Source organism: Cervus canadensis, chromosome 1, assembly GCF_019320065.1.
Source record: "Cervus canadensis isolate Bull #8, Minnesota chromosome 1, ASM1932006v1, whole genome shotgun sequence".
NCBI lineage: Eukaryota > Metazoa > Chordata > Mammalia > Artiodactyla > Cervidae > Cervus > Cervus canadensis.
The window spans coordinates 113,655,777-113,674,518 of NC_057386.1; the positions used below are offsets into that span (position 1 = coordinate 113,655,777).

At 51.4% G+C, this 18,742-nt stretch overlaps 1 long non-coding RNA gene across 1 annotated transcript in view; it reads right to left on the reverse strand.

Moving 5' to 3' along the window:
* Positions 1 to 11,066: 11,066 nt before the first annotated feature.
* LOC122421078 overlaps positions 11,067 to 18,742 on the reverse strand; it is an 81,432-nt gene continuing 73,756 nt past the window's right edge. Inside the window, exon 3 of the long non-coding RNA XR_006263441.1 lies at positions 11,067 to 11,179. This is a non-coding gene — a long non-coding RNA (uncharacterized LOC122421078). The remainder of the gene's footprint in view (positions 11,180 to 18,742) is intronic.

The window sequence follows — 18,742 nt, forward strand, 5'->3', positions numbered from 1 at the left end:
TCAAGTTGACACATAAAATTAACCATCAAAGCGTTTATAGGAGAGATCAGCCGTGGTGACCGGGTAGAAAAAATTTTTGAACACACCAAACTCCTCTCATGAACACACCAAAATCACAACTGTGTACAACAACCACGGGCGAAAAAGGCCAGAACTCTCCAGAAAAGACCTACAACTAAAGAAGGAATCACATGAGACGGGCAAGAAGGGTGGACCGGTGACACAGCCAAATCCCACACCCCTGGAGGGTGACTCACTGCAGCGCTTCTCCCACAGGAGTGAGAGGTCTGGGTCCCTCTTCGGGGTCCCCAGCCCAGGGGTCCTGTACCAGGAAGATAAGCCCCCAGAGCATTGGCTTTGAAGGTTAGCAGGGCATTATTTCTGGAGCCGGGGGCCGGGGGGTATACAGGCTTTACTCTTAAAGGCGTACAGATAACCTCACACGCTCCAGAGCACAGGGCACAAGTGCCTCGGCCGCACCCAACTGCTGGTCTTGGAGGGTCTCTGGGTGAGGCCGGGAGACGGGCTCATCCTGACAGAAGCCATATTTGGGAGCTCCTTCCACTGAAGGAGGCTGACGCGGCCTCCAGCTCCTTAGGGCCAAAGACCTGGCCTGGCCCTGCCACACTTCAGGCCAAGCAGTTCAGGCCAGTGCTGCCACACTTCAGGCCAAGCAGTTAACTGGGCGGGACGCAGCCTCACTCACCTGCTGTCGAGCGAGCTGTCAAGTGGGCCTGAACCCACAACTGCCTCTGACAAGAACCGGTCAGCTCACAATCCCAGAATCCCCTGCGCCCAGGGCCCAGCTCCACCACAGTCCCAGAATCCCCTGCGCCCAGGGCCCAGCTCCACCACAGTCCCAGAATACCCTGCGCCCAGGACCCAACTCCCCCACGGTCCTAGAATCCCCCACGCCCAGGGCCCAGGTCTGCCACAATCCCAGAACCACCTGCGCCCAGGACCCAACTCCCCCACGGTCCTAGAATCCCATGCGCCCAGGGCCCAGCTCTGCCACAGTCCCAGAATCTCCTGAGACTAGGACCTAGCTCCCCCACAGTCCGAGAATACCGTGCGCCGAGGGCACAGCTCCACCATGTTCCCAGAATCCCCTGCGCCCAGGGCCCAGCTCCCCCACATTCCCAGAATCCCCTGAGCCCAGCCCCACGCCTGAGGAGCCTCTGAACCAGCCCCACCCACCTGGGGCGGACACCAGACTCAGAAAAGCCACGATTCACTTTCCTGCAGACCCAGTCTGCTCCCGGCAAGCCAGACCCTACCCTGGGACCAGCTTGGCCCCAGCCCTGCCAGCTAGTAGGCCAACACAACTTTCAGGACACCAGAGACCCTGTACCCAAATGTGTCCGGAACCTCAGCCCCACACACCCAGCTGACAATCTGACACCAGGTCTGGGACCCCTGGTCCCTGCAGCCAGACTCCCAAGACCAGCTCTGCCTGCCAGTAGTGAGGCAGCAACCCCAGGACCCGACTTCACCCACCAGTGGGCAGGCAGTGGCCTCAGAGCCTTCTGGACCCTCACTCAGCCCTGCACTGAGCCAGCACAAGCACCAGCGTCCCCTGAGGCTCTGTAGTCAGGCACCTCGTGACTCAGCTTTGCCAACCAGTAGCTGGCAGCCTCCACACAGGAAAAGCCTGGCAACCAGCTGGATCGGGGGCCTGTCAAGCCTACCAGACTGCCCGTATAGCCAACCCACCACCACAGAAGGACCCAAGCGGCCCTCATAGGGGAGCCCCTGAAGCATACAGCTCCGGGGTAACAAGAGGGGAATGTGCTGCTGGGACCCACAGGACGTCCCCATAGTGAACGTTTGTCCTACTCAGACCGCCTCTCCCTCCTTCTGTCCCCTCAGTCCTTGCAATTCACCTGTTTCTCAGTCACCCTGGCTTCGATAACCTGCTCACCAGAAAAACCTCTGAACAGCCATTGCTGAATGTGCCAGACTGAACAGTAGGCATTTTACATTCATGGCACCTTGTTTAAGCCTCACAGGAACCCTTCACGTGAGAATAAGGGGCCAACAAAGGGCTCTGTAGACTTAACAGGATGAGAACTGTTTAATTATAGCTGAATTGAGCATTAATTATTGTCAGACATTGTGATGAGCACTTTACATACACTATTTCATTTAACCTAAATATTAACCCTACAAGGTATTGTTGTCATCTCTGTTTTACATGTAGGAAAATTGAGGTCCAAAGAGGTGAAATCATATGCCAAATGAGTGTAACAGTGGGGACCGGTGACTGCTCTTGGACATAAATCCAATTAAAAACAAAAAACCCTTAATGTAAGAAAAGGAACTTACAGGCTCATGTGGCAGAAAAATATAAAGGAAGAGCATCAGGCATGGCTGGATCCAGGCACTTAGATATCTGTCTCCATCTCTTGGTATACTTTGTTTATTGATAGTTTTACTCCCAGGAAACTTCTCCTTCATTGAGGTAAGATGACCAAAAGCAGCTCTAAGTGTACCCCAAAGCAACCTAGCAACCACCATCGAAATGCAAGTCTCAGTGGACCAAACCTGAGGTCACATGACCATCTAACCTGCTCTCTGTGGTCAAAAGGGTTGCAAGGTACTATTGTGCAGGCCAGGGTTGCCTGCCCACACTTGAGTCTGGGACGGGTGTAAGGTGTAGGAGAGGGGCCTTCTCACAAAGAAAGACCAAGAATCTGTTATTAAAACCCACAGAGCAGAACAAGGCAGCTGAGCGGCAGTGGCCGCCACGCAGAGATCTGACCCAGAGCCACCTCGCTCACAGCCTGCGTGTTAACCAGTATGCGCCAGCCCCTCTGTTTTGATTGCTTCTTTCTAATTCCCTGGCCCTGGGCTGACCCCTCTCAGAGTCCCCTCCTTCAGCCCTCGGCGCTGAGCGCTGGTACTTAACGGTCATGCCAAGCAGGTGATGGATGGTGGCTGCCCAGAAGGCTCTTCAAAGGGGACAGACAGCTGCTGGCTTTGCCATGACTCTTCTGTAGGGACGAAACCCAAATGCAATCACAACACCGTGGGACCGCCTCAGCTTTTTGTGGATTCTCCCCCTTTGGGCCCCTTGCCTCTGTTTCCAGTTTACACCCCAGCAAAGTAAAACATCCCAGGCTGTCTGAGGCAGAAACATCGTATCAGAAATGGAAGCATGTGACCATCCTAGCAGCCAAATAATTGTTCCTGTGTGTTCTCAGAACATCAACCCCGGAAGATACCCCAGGTGGTTCCCTATCTCACCTTCCCATCAAGCAGAGGAGGTTCAGAGAGGGTGAGACCTTATCCAAAAGTAGCACAGCCAGAGAGTGGAAACAGAGCTAGGACACATGAAAGAGAGCTGATGCCAACTGTGCACCTACTATGTGCCGAGCTCACGCTGGGGGCTTTAGCCAAGTTTTAGCTGCTTGTTCAAACCATGGAGCAAAACTTTAGGGATGAACCCTCAGTATGTAAGGCAGGGAAGTCTGAATTCCACACCAAGGCCCTGCTATGCAGGGCATCCATAGGCCTATCTTGTCTTGGATTTGGTTTCTCCATTTAGAAACCAGGATTGATGACCTCAAGGTTGATTCCATCTCAACATTCCAGATTGTGTGGCAAAGGCCATCCTGGGGGTAAGGGGGGGCCCTCTGGGCGACTTTTTAGCCACAAGAGGGAGAGGCCAAAGACTTGCTCTGAAACACCTGAACTTCCAGGAGCCACCCCGCTCTCCCTCCCGTCCAGGACTCTGCCATGCTGTCCTCTCCCTGGCTAACTCCTACTCACGCTTCTGTTCCTACTGGAACACCATCCCGTCTTCCCTTACTACACCTCCAGATTAATTTAGGAGCCTCCCAACATATCTCAGGCCCCTCTGCTCCCCCATCAGAGTGCTTTTTATTAGGTTGCAATCTGCCACTTGTCTGTCTCCCCTCCTGGATCATAAAATCAAGGACAGGGCTGACTCTCGTCATAGCCGTATCCCCAACACCCAGGATGGAACTGGCCCAACAAGAGGTAAAGAGAGAACCCCAACTAAATTCAAGTGGTCGTGGGGATCCCAAGAGTCCTGGGAAGACTGTGCCCCAGAAGACCCCTCTGAGCACCAAACAGAAGAGAATTTTTTCCACTATTTACCAGGTGGACTTCTGTCACCATCTGCATGGTTTATTGGCAGTAACAGCAATAGTGCCTGTTGGTAGTGATCATTTTTCTGGCTGTGAGACCTGAGAGAGGGACTTGTCACCTTGCTCCTGAACCATACTGCAAGCCTCCCAATATCTGGAGGCCAGGAGTCCACCATATTCTCCGCACATTATCACACAGCCCAGAATGCTGAGATGGAAGAAGCTTTGGGGTCATCAATGCCATTTTCTAAAAGGAGAAACTGAGATGGGGTTAGACATCATGCACCCTTGGATCAGTGCAGTCAGAAGGGAGGTGGGAAGGGCTGGGCAGGGGGAGGACCCAGGCCTAAAGGCGGGTCTGGAGAGCCCCATAGCCAGAATGGCCCATTGGAGTTAGCCCATGCTGGGGGAATGACCAGGCCCCTACACCCGCTGTTGTCAGTTACAGGATGTAGACAGCAAGGAAGGGCAAGGTGGCCCTCTGGGGCTGGCCCATCCCTGGGGTTGACAACTGAAGGCCAGAGGCCAGTGACACCGCAAGGCCTTCCCCCAAGGAGAGTCCTAACAAAGCCCCACCCAACCTGGCCCCCATCACCTCTCTGACCTCCCCTGTCCTCTCCTGCCTCTGGCCACCCTGGCCCCCTCCTTCCTCAAACCCACCCTCTCCTTCCCACCTCAGGGCCTCTGCTCTTGCTGACCTGCCCGCCTGGAGTGCTTTTCCTCCAGCTATGTCCATGCCTTGTCCCCTCACTCTCTAAAGGTCACCTTACTAGAGCATCCTTCCTTGAGGCCCCCCCTCAATAAAAAAGCAGCTCCCTACTCTGCCCTGCCCTTCTTCACTGCCACTCACTCTGACTCACTGCATTGTTGTTATATAGTCGCTAAGTCATGTCCAACTCTTTGGGGGCCCCACGGATTTTAGCCCTCCAGGCTTCTCTGGATGTGGGATTTCCTAGGCAAGAAGACTGGAGTGGGTTGCCATGCCAGCCTCCCGGGCATCTTCTCAACCCAGAGATCAAACCCTTGTGACCCAAGTCTCCTGCTTGGCAGGTAGATTCTTTCCCACTGAGCCACCTGGATGATCCTTGTTTATTTGTTATTGTCCATCTCCTTCCTCTCAAACCGAGGCCCAGGGGACTTGTCTGGTGCAGTGCACACAAGCAGCGCCAAGCTGAGAACCCAGTGCTTCGCAGGAACTCAGTAAATACCTGGGGGCTGAATCAATAAGCCTCCAGTCCTTCACTTGCAACAGAAGAGATCCTGCCTTTGAGCTGTTTAGAGCAGGTCCCCCCTGTACTGGCCCTCCACAGGACACCAGGCTTCAGCATCATAGCGCACCCAGGATGTCGGTGCCGTAACTGTTTAATTCCCCTTTGCCCCTCTCTACAGAGGAGGCAGCCGTGAGCCAGAAGCCACCTGCCCCAGGTCACACACCAGGGAACAGCTGAGCCATTGCAGGAAGCCACGACTGTCTGACATTGTGTGGGTGGTGGGGGCGGAGGGCGGGGGTGCTCTGGGCGCAGCTGCTCCTCAGCTCAGGGGTCCTGCCACCCCTTGGCTATTTCTCTTATTTCGTGCTCAAGTTTGCCATTGCCCTCTGAGTACAATGGTGTTTATTAACTTCCCACTGAGCTCATTACGGAGCAGCCACCTTATCACTGACCACCTGCATTCGGAGCTGGGCAGGATCACGTGCAGCTTATAAATAAACCCAGTCTCCACCCCAAGGGCAGCCATAGACTCAGGGGCCACCAGCTTCACCTGGAAGTTCAAGTCTGAGGGCGAAGAGCTGACCCCTCTTCTGTCCCCATCCATCGCCACCACCCCGGGACCAGGAGTCAAGCAGGAATCCATCTGAGTCTCCCACTCTCTCTGTCCCGTCTGCCATCCCTGCACCAGACACACATTCATCTTGACACTGTGACAAGTTCAGTGCCACGTGAACTTGTCATCTGCACAGCCCAAGAGAGCTGTCGTTGGAACTTCCCGTGGTGACGTGGCAAACCTCAGGCAGGCGTGAGATTTGCCGTGGATTCACTCTGCTCCTGGGCCAGCTGGCTAATCTCTCTGAGCCTCAGCTTTCCCATCTCTGTAATGGACGAAATCATGCCCCCCATGAATGCTTGTGTGCAATTTACATGTAATAACAAATGCTTAGAATCGCAAGCTTGATCATTCAGTCCTGACTTCTCCGCTATGCACAGTCAACTGAGTGTTTAGGGATCATTTTAGGGGCCCATGAAAAGGTTTTAATGTCTTTTAAAACCAAAAGCCAAGTTGTAACATAATCCAGTGAGGGATAATATTCCTTCTTGTACCAAAGCAGTCATAAAATATAATTTTAATAATTTTTTTTTTTTAATGGACGAAGAGGCCCATAAAGGCAGAAATGTGTAGAACCCAGGAACTCTGTGATACAGTCCAGGAAGGCCACAATGCAGCCCTGCAGCCATGTTTGTTCAGGGATTTGGAGGCACAAACCGGGCCCCAGAGAAGGCACTTGATTAGTTTGACCTGTACTTGACCAGCATGACTTGAACTTTGGTAACTTGATGAGCCACAAGGCTGGACAAGCAATCGGCTCACAGTCTAGATCTTTTCTAAGGAAACCCATTCCTTATTCTTGCCACAAGTATTTGTGGAGTTCCTATTCTAAGGGCTTTCCAGGTGGCCCTAGAGGTAAAGAATCCACCCTCCAATGCAGGAGACTCAGGTTCCATTCCTGGGTTGGGAAGATCCCCTGGAGGAGGGCATGGCAACCCACTCCAGTATTCTTGCCAGGAGAATCCCATGGACAGAGGAGTCCTATGGGCTGCAGTCCATGGGATTGAAAAGAGTTGGACACGACTGAGTGACTGAGCATGGTTCAAGTATTGGTGTGAGTACTGGCTGGCTGTGTGAACTTAGGAAAGTGACTTTACGTCCATGTGCTACTGATAAAATGGGAGTGACTGGGTGTCAGAATTCAGACGATGAATCCAGTGAAACTTTTTAGAAGATAGGCCAGTGTATAATAATCACTCCAAAATGTTAGCCCAAGGTAACCATCGCAAACACGGTCCCTGCCCCAAGGGAGCCTGCAAAACCATTCCATGAACAAGCCTGTTAATAAAGGGTTTGGCCTTGGTGGTCATCAGTGCTATGAAGGAAATAAGAGAGTGGTGTTAGAGCAACCTCCCTTGGTGACCTTCGGTCAAAGGCCACATCCAGCCCAGGGAGGCCAGGTGGACAAACAGCCAACCTTCCTCTCCTCCCGCCCCCTGATCTCCTACCGGGCTCCTCATTGGCAGAACCCACAGGGCCGGGCATGGGAATCTGTGAATGTGTCCAATCAAGTCAGCTCCCCAGGCTCAGGGCAGTATGGTGAAGGATGGAGCTCAGTCTGGAGGGTCAAGCAGGATACCTCCCACATAGAGCCCCGCCCCTCCTCAAGGCTGAAATCATTCATTAGCTCCTCTTTGCCCACAGGTTCCCAGGATGCCCCCGCGGCCCCTTGGTCCCTACCCCTGTTCCCACTCCCATCTTACCCTCAAGTTTGGGGAACTTCTCATGGTTCCCCCAAAGCATAAGGTCCCTTCACATCTCTAGAGCTTTACCCCGGCTGTTGCCACCCCCTGGAATGCCCTCCCCACACCCACACCTGAGCAAAGCCCAGCAGGACAGTGGGACAGTGCAGAGCCTGGAAACCTGGCTTCCAGGTCTGTTTCTGCCACTTCTTAGCTGCATGGCCTGGGGGAAACCAGTTCACCTGCTGGCACCTCAGTGTCTCACCTGTAACAGGCGAAGGATGCTAGTCCAGATTGTGAAGTTACTATGAGGGCCAAACGAAAGAAGGTTTCCAAAGAGCTTGGCAGGAGGTCACTCAGTGAGTCATGTTAGAGGCAGTTTTTCTAAAGGTGTTTATTTGGCTGTGCCCCGTCTAAGTCATGGCACATGGGACCCTCTTAGTTGAGGCATGTGAACTCTTACTTGTGGCATGTGGGATCTACTTCCCTGACTAGGAATCGAACTTGGGCCCCCTGCATTGGGAACATGGAGTCTTAGCCACCGGACCACCAGGGAAGTCCCCAGAGGCAATTTTTAAGAAGTACATCGTTTACGAAGCCAATCCTGACCATCTGTCCCTCGAGTATCAGGGCCCCGCTGTTCTATGAGCTTCAGTGGACCTTTCATAGACAGCTCTCGGGGCCCCTAGAATGCTTTCCTCTGCATCTCCATCCATGCCCTGTGAGCTCTTGGAAAGAAGGACCCGTGAGTATTCTATCTGTGTCCTCAGCATCCAATGCATGGCAGACACTCAGTGAATACGGAATGAATGAATGAATGAATGAACAAGTGTTCAAACCAGTGGACCAATCTGCCTCCCCCTCCACCTGAATAAAGCTTGAACTACTTCAGTCCCTGCCTGGACTCCTAAACAGGGCACGGGGTGACCTCTCGAGGAAGCCCAGGCCCAAGGTCATGGCAGGGGGAGGGGTACTAAGGGAAGTACCCGGCTGGGAGGAGGCGGCAGGCCCCAGCTCATTGGAAATGCAGAGAGAATCCCAGCGCGGCTGCCTTCTCTGGCAGGGAGCGCGCGGGAAAAGACAAGAAAAATGAAGCCGCCACAATCTCATTTTCTGAGGCCTGCAAGTCAGCCAGGAAATAGCTATTATTCCATCGCACTGTCGGTATTAAGTTATTTCCTTCACTAAATACGGGAATGTTCATGAATATCTATTGAGTCCCAGGTACAGACACCTCCTGGCTCTGTGGCTCAGTCACTCTGCCTTTACATTCCTCCAACAACACCCCTCAATCTTGCTCTGAAGTGAAAGACAATAGTATTTTAAATTGGTTAATAAATCTCGGAATTGATGCTCCTCGAAGGCCCGGGAACTTCGTCTCTATTACTTGAATAAAAGGGATCACATTTTAACCACTGCTGGGCTAGGAATTCGGCAGAGGGACCTGAGCCAGCCTCTCCTTCTTCGTGCTGGGGAGGGGAGGGTCAGAGGCTTCAGGACCCCAGGTCCGATGGAACCCTTTGGACAGCCAGGAAATTCTCATTTTTCTGGTCTATTCAGGCCAGCTGGACATCTTGGACCACTTTGGTTTTGATGGCTTTGTGTTTGGCCAGTTCCCCTGGATTCAAATAAAAGACTTGGAAGCAGAGTTCCATGGAGAAGATCTGACATCCTTTAAAAAGGATGGGGACTTCCCTGGCAGTCCAGTGGTTAAGACTCTGAGTTTCCAATACAGGGGCTGTGGGTTCAATCCCTGGTCAGGGAACTAAGATCTAGCATGCTGCATGGTGTGGCCAAATTAAAAAATAATAATAATTAAAAATAAAAACCACCTGGATACAGATAAGGAAGGTGGGGGAGGAAAGCATAAATAATACTGTTTGGAACACCATTCCAGGTGCTGATTCTTATATCACCTTCCTCATGAGCACAGGTGACCTTCAGCATCCTTGTTGGGGTGGAGAAAGCTTTGAAAAGCCCAGATGCAGGAGAACGTGAAGTAGGACTAAAATGTCTCCTGTTTGTTCAGTTTCTTGCCACCTACTTCACATCTTTTCCCAACCCATCCTCGCAGCCACCCTAGGAAATGCAAAGTCCAGACGTTGTCGATGGGCCAGAAAACCCACGGGTCAGGATCATCCCTATGTACCCAGCACCCAAAATACAGCCTAGCCCCAGAGTTGTTGCTGTTGTGTACTAGCTCAGTCATGTCCAATTCTTTGCAACCCCATGGACTGTAGCCCACCAGGCTCCTCTGTGGAATTTTCCAGGCAAGAACACTGGAGTGGATTGTCATTTCCTTCTCCAGGGGATCTCCCCAACCCAGGGATCAAACCCGCATCTTCTTCATTGGCAGGCAGGTTCTTTACCCCTGAGCCCCCAGCCCCAGAGAATCAGCTTCAAAAATAGTGGGGAAATGGGCTGTTGTACAACATCCCCAATTTATAGATGTGCCAACTGAGGCTTGGGGCAGGCAAAGGCTTGCTCAGCAACTCATAGTGAACTGGACCGTCAATGACTCAGCTAAGACAGTCTGTGCACCCACTATGCCCAGGTCCTGAGCTGGGTACTACAGATACAGGTGTGAACAAAAAAAGGTGCTTGATGGGGCTCGTCATCTCAGAGTGAGGGGAGGGGGCGGGGCAGAGAGCACTTGAGTGAATAAAGAAAGAACCGGGACAACTTCAGGTGTATAGTAAGTCCACTACTTATTGTACAGTAAGTTCCATTCTGAGTGAGCTAGTAAGTCCAATTGGTTCATACGTCCAACAAAGTTAGCCTAGATACCCAACTAACACAATCGGCTATTAGTAATGTACTGTAATAGGTTTCTACTACTTTTCACACAATTAATACATCAGTGAAAGTGAAAGTCGCTCAGTTGTGTCCAACTCTTTGCGACCCCATGGATATACAGCCCACGGAATTCTCCAAGCCAGAATACTGGAGTGGGTAGCCTTTCCCTTCTCCAGGGGAACTTCCCAACCCAGGGATCAAACCCAGGTCTCCCACATTGCAGGTGGATTCTTTACCAGCTGAGCCTCAAGGGAAGCCTAAGAATACTGGTGTGGGTAGCCTATCCCTTCTCTAGTGGATCTTTCCGACCCAGGAATCAAACCAGGGTCTCCTGCATTGCAGGCGGATTCCTTACCAGCTGAGCCACAAGAGAAGCCTAAGAATACTGGAGTGGGTAGCCTATCCCTTCTCCAGCAGACCTTCCCAACCCAGGAATCGAACCCAGGTCTCCTGCACTGCAGGCGAATTCTTTACCAACTGAGCTATCAGAACAAACACAAAAAGAAAACATTTTTGATCTTAAAAGGACAGTCCCAGGTTCGTTTCTGGAAACTGGGTCCCAACCACAGGACTCGAGATATCCGGGTCTCTTCAAGACTCATCAAAGCACACATCCCGGGGCTGTCACTGGCGGAGCAGGTGGAGAGTGACCCCCGGCTAACCAAGGACCTCTCGTCACGGGTGGGTCGGAGAAGCCGAGCTCCGAGGCACTTCCAGAAAATCTCACAGTCTGGCAAGGGCCTCGTCCAGAGTGCTGAACTCCATCTGGGGAATAAAGCCAGACACATCACTCTTTTGGACAAGCAATTTTTTTTTTTTGCATAATTGACAATTCTTGGCATATTCTCCCCTTCTCCACTCACAGCCTTTTTTTCATGTCACTCATGCACGTACCAGACACTCCGAGGTGACTTCCCTTGAAAAGAGAACGCCAGAGAGACCTCTGTCTCCCTACCCTTAAATATTCCACTTGTTATAAATTCCCCGAGGAGTCTTCTCAGCTCCAAATATCAGGGGAACAGAAAGCGGGGAGAAAAGGAGGGGGAAAAACACATTCTCAGAACAGTTCTTTGTACTTGAGATTCTTTGGTTTGTATTAAAATATTCTCATCTCCCCATAATTTATGAACACTCCTGGCACTAAGAGGCTTCGCTTTGTCCCTGATCCTCCATTCTAGAAATAAAACGAAGAATGTCAGTGCGGACATCTCCCGGAGGGAGGGGGCGACTGGCCAGGCACTTCCAGAGCATCTGATTTGAGTGGTCAGGGAAAGGCAGACTCATTTCCTGACCCCTTTTATCAGGGAGGAGACTCAGCAGTAGGCATTTCCCTGTCCGTGATCTCATTTGACTTTTCCCAACAGTCCTACCATGCTACTATTATAATTATTATGATGCCACTCTCTCAAAAGAAACAGTGAGACCCTAAAGGGATTAAGTGTCCTCTCAAGAGCCAGAGCTGGCTAAATATGGGCCTTGGATTTAAATCCAGATGTGGCTGACGTCCCAGTGCTCCTACCAGTTGACTGTACCATCTGGAAAAGGAGTAATCAAGGCAGGCTACCTGAAAGAGGCAGGACTTAAACTGAGTCTCAGAGCTGCTGGTGTCCCAGCTTGCTGTGTTTTCTGGTGGCAGAGATGCAGCTGTCCTCAGTCACTCAGTCTCTGTAACATCCTGAAGGAGGCAGGATCTATAATTTATTCAGTATCATTTTTGAAAATACATGAATTTGATATTTTCTCCCTCATATGAAAACCTCTGCTTCTCCCAACCCTGTGACAGCTGAGCAAAATTTAACATCCTGATCATGACATTCAAGGCTCTTAATAATTTGTCCTAACCTACCTTTTCAGCTTTCTGCCTCATTACCGTCACACACACACACACACACACACACACAGATATGCCCTTAAAGATATCCCATGTGCTGGTCAAATAACACTTGATCCTCATACAGGAGGATACAGACTTCCTCCTCTATATTGCTCATGGGATTTCCACTTCTGGCAATGCCTTCCTCTGCCTAGTGAACTCCTATGCATCCCTCAGAGCCCGAGTCAAATGCCCCATCAGCAAGAAGCTTTTGCTTCATCCCTTCACATACAGTTCTTTGTACATGTATCTGGTAAGAAACAGCCCAGAGTTAACTGGCCCGTAGTGAGACATCTGTCCCCCTTACAATCAGCTTTGCAGGTAGGGGTTCAGGTCTTATATTTCTCTGAATCCCCACAGCTTTAGCACAGGGCCTGGCCCTTGCCTAGAGGGTCAATAGCCACAGATGCTGATGGATGAATAAATGAATGAGTGAGTGGGTGAATGAATGAATGTATTGCAGGCTTTCAGAGTTAACTGTTGGATGAACCTAAGCCTCTGCCTCACACACACACACAGGAAAGTCTGCCTCATGACCTTACATAGAGTTGGTCCTCAATCAGCACCTTTGGTGCACAAGACATCACTCTTCTCACCTGAAACTGCTTGTTTGGGGAGAATTAAGACAACAAAAATGGACTTCCCTGGTGGTCCAGTGGTTAAGAATCTGCCTGCCAGCACAGAGGACATGGGTTCCATCCCTGGTACTGGAAGATTCCAAATGCCTGGGAGCAACTAAGCCTATGAGCCACAACTACTGAGCCCACACACACCAGAGTCCATGCCCTGCAGCTAGAGAAGCCACTGCAATGAGAAGCCTGTGCAATGCAATGAAGGCCCAGCGCAGCCAAAAAGGAACAGAATAAGTAAATTTAAAAAGCAACAACGGGGCTGCCCTGGTGGTCCAGTGGTTAAGAATCCGTCTGCCAATGCAGGGGACACGGGTTCAGTCCCTGGCCTGGGATGATTCCACGTGCCACGGGGCCATTAAACCCACACACCACAATGGCTGAGCCTGGCTCTAGAGCCCCTGTCCTGCAACTACTGAAGCCCACGCGCCCTAGAGCCTGTGCTTTACGAGAGAAGCCACGGCAGTGAGAAGCTCCCCTGCACCACATCTAGAGGGTAGCCCCCGCTCACCTCAACTAGGAAAAGCCCGTGTGCAGCCATGCAGATCCAGTGCAGCCAAAATAAATAAATAAAATTTTTAAAAATAAATACATAAAAAGCAACCACAAAAACAAGGCCTGGCAGGCAGTCTGAGACCTCAGCGGCCCCACTGGAAGGAAATAGAGCAGCTTCCAGGGTCCAGCTCTTCTCCCTCTCTCCAAGCTCCAGATCCATCTTTTACTGACCAGTGGCCTATCTCACCTAACATCCTCCCTGAGAAGAGGAACCGGGGGTTTTCAGACCCACAGTCCAGTCGAGGCGCTGAGACTGGAGACAGAGCTGACCAAGCGGTAAAATGGCATCAAACACGTGGCTTTCATCCCAAACGTCCAGGCCTGGGGAGTGGATGGAGGAGCCCTGATTTAGGACACGGGCCAGTTTCCATGGTGCAAATATTTCCATCACGATGGATTTCAAGCCAATGGTTTAACAAGTGACTTAGAAAACTCCTGAATTTTTAACAACCAGCTCTCATGAACCGGGGTGAAGCAGCTCCAGGACTGCAGGGTTACCTGTTATGGTCATTAATATGATTATTATGGTCCAACCAAGCAGGGTTGTTTTCAGTGTCTTCCCTTCACAAATCCACATGAGATTTCCCTTCAACATGGAATGTGCAGGCTAAAAATAGTTTGAGAGTCATCAAAGCAAGGGCTAAGGTCTCAATAACCTTCCAGAAGTTCAGCACCCAAGTCCTTCCCCTGGGAGATAACTCCCCAGACTCCCTCCAAGACACCAGAATCCCACCCATTACCCTCTTTGCCCAGAGCCCTACAATGGGCCAGTCAGAAAGTGCTCCCCAAAGAAGTGCTGTGTGGGCTCAGACAAATCACCTGACCTCTCTGAGCCTCGGTTTCCTCATCTGGCTCCCAGAGATGCTATGAAGTGTTAATGAGATAACGTGTGTGGAACATATTTGAAATACCCGTCACAGAGTAATGCCCAATAAAACATAGCTATTATTAAGAATACTCATCGTAATACAAGCAGCAGTTCTGCCCCTGCTCCTCTGCAGAGGGTCCCGGGGCGGGTGCTCCCGGGCCCCGGCCTTCACAAGTTATGCAAACAGCAGGACAGAGCTGGATCCTTGGAGCTGAGTAAGCCTCCCCATCTCCTCCCCCCAGGACCCCCTCACTTCCGGTCCCTCTCCAGGACCAATTTATTTATTTCCTTCTGAATCCTCCGAGTCCAGCAAGCTGTGGAGTGGTCGGATGGATTTTTTTAATTAATTGACAGGAAATCCACGAAGAAGTGATCGTTCTGGCCCTGGCTGGGTGGGGAGCCATGTCGGCCGTGGGAAACAAATGGGTGGCTTCAGGCGGCATGGAGGTGGGGGGCTTTATTGAGCTGTGGTTGGGCTGTGGGTCCTAAGGCCCAGGAGGCCCAGCACCTGCCATGCGAGGCAGGATGGAGAAGTGAAAGGCGGTCAACGTGCCCGCCGAGAAGCCAGGAGATCCGAGTTCAGGCCCTGACACCCCCACCTACCAGCCATGTCACTGTGGACAAGTCACCGCGCCTCTCGGGGCCTCAGTTGCCTCCGAGGGTGGCGGTAAGAATTTGACTCTGACACATCTGGGGAGAGAGTCAGGGGGCGTTATTCAACCCACCACAACCAGTGAGACTAAAGCAAATGTGACACAAGCTTAGGGGTGCTTGTGCCATAGGGCTGGCCCTCTCGGGCTTTGCTGGGAACCCTTCACCAGGAGTGCCAGCCCAAGGTAGCCTGCTGGGAAATGAGAGAGACATGTGGCTCAGGCACCCCAGCCCACAGCCAGCCAACCCCCAGTGACAGAGCTGCCTTGCTGACCGGCAGCTGACGGCTGACTCTCTTGTGAGCCCAGGTAGTGTCGCTGGTGGCTCAGATGGTGAAGAATCTGCCTGCAATGCGGGAGACCTGGGTTCCATCCCTGGGTGGGGAAGACCCCCTGGAGGAGGGCATGGCAACCCACTCCAGTATTGCTGCCTGGAGAATCCCATGGACAGAGGAGCCTGGCGGGCTACAGTCCATGGGGTCACAAAGAGTTGCACACATACTACAGGTGAAGAAACTGAGGCTCAAACAGGGGCAACGACTGGCGTAAGACCTCATGGCTAGGACCAGTGCCATCCTCTGACCCGCCTGACCCCAGAGCCATGGGCCTTCCAACAGCCCCACTCGGTTCTAAAATCATGTGAGTCAGCACGATCATCCATGGCTGGTTCCCTCTTCCCCAGTCACCTTTCCAACAAACTCTTACCATGTGCCCCCCACCTCACCCACCCGGCCCCCCTGCACCCCCTCGGTGGTTATTTGTTGAAACAGGAGAGCACAGCGGTTGAGCATTCAGACTGATATCAGAGTCAGACTCCAGCTCTGCTTCTCCCCAGCGGTGTGACCTCGGACCAGTTAATTCCCCTCTCTGATCCGTGTCTTCCTCATCAGTAATAGGGAGAACACCAGAATGTCTACTTGATGGAACTCTTTGCAGATGACATAGGAAAGGCATGGAAGCACTTATGACACAGAGCCTGGCATGGAGTGTGTGCTCAGCAAACGCCAGGTGTTATATCTGTGGCCACTACTCCTGATCGCCTGCCACAGGTCAGGCACTGACGGGGTCCCTTTGGAAGACCATGAAGATGTCAATCCCTACCCAGCAGGGGCAGAGGAGCCTACAGATGGAACGGGGCAGTACTGAACCACTGCAGAACTTGCTGCTTTCACTTGCTGCTTTTTCTGGACAAAGGGAAGATGTCAGAAAGCAGTAGAAAGAAGAGGCAATCTTTACTCGGGATGCCAGGGTCCCAGCTCTGCCTGCAACACACTCTGAATGATGCCTCCCTTGTCTGGCCTTCAGTTTTCCCATCATATCATGAAGGAATGAACTTCCAAACTGTCCCATCTCTTCCCGCCATTCTGTCATCTTGGGATCTCCAGCTGTTCATCCCCATTCCGCCTAACCTGACATCAGAGCAGACCTCCCCCCAAATACATTCGATGCCAAGCAAGTTTCGATAATCCAAGCAATTCTGGTTTTTATTGATGATGTCCACCCGCCCCCTTCCTTCCACAGCCCAGGATAAATTTGCATTAGGGGCTAGATTCAAAAAGAGAAGAAAAAAAAAAAAAAAGCAAGCAAGAAAGAGGGCTGTCTTTGAAGTGAATGACATGAATTATTTCGACCTAACTTACTAATTAAGACCTCATTAGCAGCCCAAATTTGTGATAGATCAGCAGAGGACTTGGCACAATGGTTTAATTTAATGATTTCTTGCATTACTTTGTTAATCATCTTTAGTCTGATTTAATTTATGCCAATGTGACTGTCCTAATTTCTAATTAAGGCATTGATGGCGGGGACGCCCGCCATAGCATAAGAATTTCAATCAAGGCTGATACAAAAGCAGATATTCGTTTTTAAGGCCTGTGAGATAGCAATTTGCTAAGCCTTCTGCTTATTGTTTTATTCACCCCCACCCCCACCGAAAGGTTGGGGAGGGTCTGGTCTTCGCCTGGGGCAGACGGATTCTCACTAATCACAGACCTTTACAGTCATCGATTTTTTTTTAAGGCTCTGAAAAAGACCTTGGAGATTAACCAGACTAAGCTCCTCATTTCACGCATGAGGCAACAAGGGCCAGAGAGGGTGAGGGGCTCACCCAAGGTCACACAGCAAGTTAGCAAGACGGCGGGGGGAGACCCCAGGCATGTGCTGTCCTCCACGGTCACCCGCTTGACGGCAGTGGCGGTTTCCGCAGGCAGGGGTTGCAACTGACGGGGGTTTGAGTCAGTGAATTAAAATTGACATAATAATTTCAATAACTTCCAGCACTTGAGGGCCAGACCCTGAGCTTGAAAAGTTGTGCACATTTTTCTCAAATCCACAAACCAACACTACACATGGGCGTTATAACGCCTGCCCTCCCATTTTATAGAGGCTCAGAGAGGTACAATGCCTCCCCAGCGTTCCACAGCAAAAAAGTGGGATTTGAACCCAGATCTGCCTGATTCCCAAGTCCATGCTGCTATCACTGCTCCAGGCTGCCTCCCTAGGTCACCGTTAGGTATTCATAGTAATTTGTATCAATATTATAGCTAATGTGTATTTAGGACTTACCAAGTGCCACGAGCTGTGCTAAGCCCCTTACATGAGAATCCCATTTGATCCTCACAACACCCTGTGAAGAAGCTATCATTCTTATGACAAATCATACCTAGAAAAGCCAAGGATCAGAGAGGTTACTTGAGCTGCCCAATGATGCACAGCAAGATGGCAGTGCCCAAAGGCTGAACCATCCTCAGCTGCCTCTAACTCTAAAACTTCCTACATCCCACCTCTGTCCTGAGCATTTCTGAGCTTGGCTGAGCCGGAATGCCTGGGCTTTGCCTCCTGGGGCACTAGAATATGCCTTTGGGCTCCTTTCAGGATGCCAGAGGCGGCATGAGCCACGGAGGAGACGCGCGCCGAGCCAAGAGCCGGGAAGAACATACTTCCATCCTAGTTCCACCACCAACTTGCAAATCCTGTCTCCTCCCTGGGCCTCAGTTTCCCACTCTGAAAAATGAGGAGCCTGGAAAAGCGGTTCTCCAACATGGCTGCACATTGGATCACCAGAGGCCACCCTCCCCCTAAATAAACCCAGGTGAATAAACCCAGCCCAGACCTGATGAATCAGAACCTCTAGGGACAAGGTCCAGGACTCTGGATGGCAACCAGCATCCTTGGTGATTCTAATACACTTAACATTTGAGAATGAGTCCTACTGGCCCCTTCAACACTGGCAGGACCAAAAATATACTCTTGACCAGCTATGCAAGCTGTTCCTTCCTGCATCCTCTTCCCCAGCATGGGAAATGGTACCCAGATGCTCAGATCAAGCACTGGAAGCGTCCTTGGCTCCTCCCTCCCTGTCTCCAGATCTCTGATCCATTACTATGTCCTGTCAACTCGACCTCCACAAAATCCTGAATGTTGACTTCCCTCCCTCCCCCTACCTAAATAACTGCACCTTCCTCCCCTCTGTTTCTCCACGGCCATCCTGGCCCCCTGCAATCCACTCTCCTCCCAGCATCCTAGTGACCTTGGCAAAATATAAAGTCTTTGCACCTGGTATTCCGTCTGCCTGGAAGTCCATGTCTTTGGCTGTTCATCCCCTTCTTGCCATTCTCTCTGACTTTCCGATCTAAAGGAACCCTGTGCGGCGCATTCCCCACCCCAGCAATCTGCATCACTCCCTTCCTAACCAGCATCGCTATTTAAAATTATCTCATTTTTCTTTTGTCCATTGTCTCCCCATGATATTGT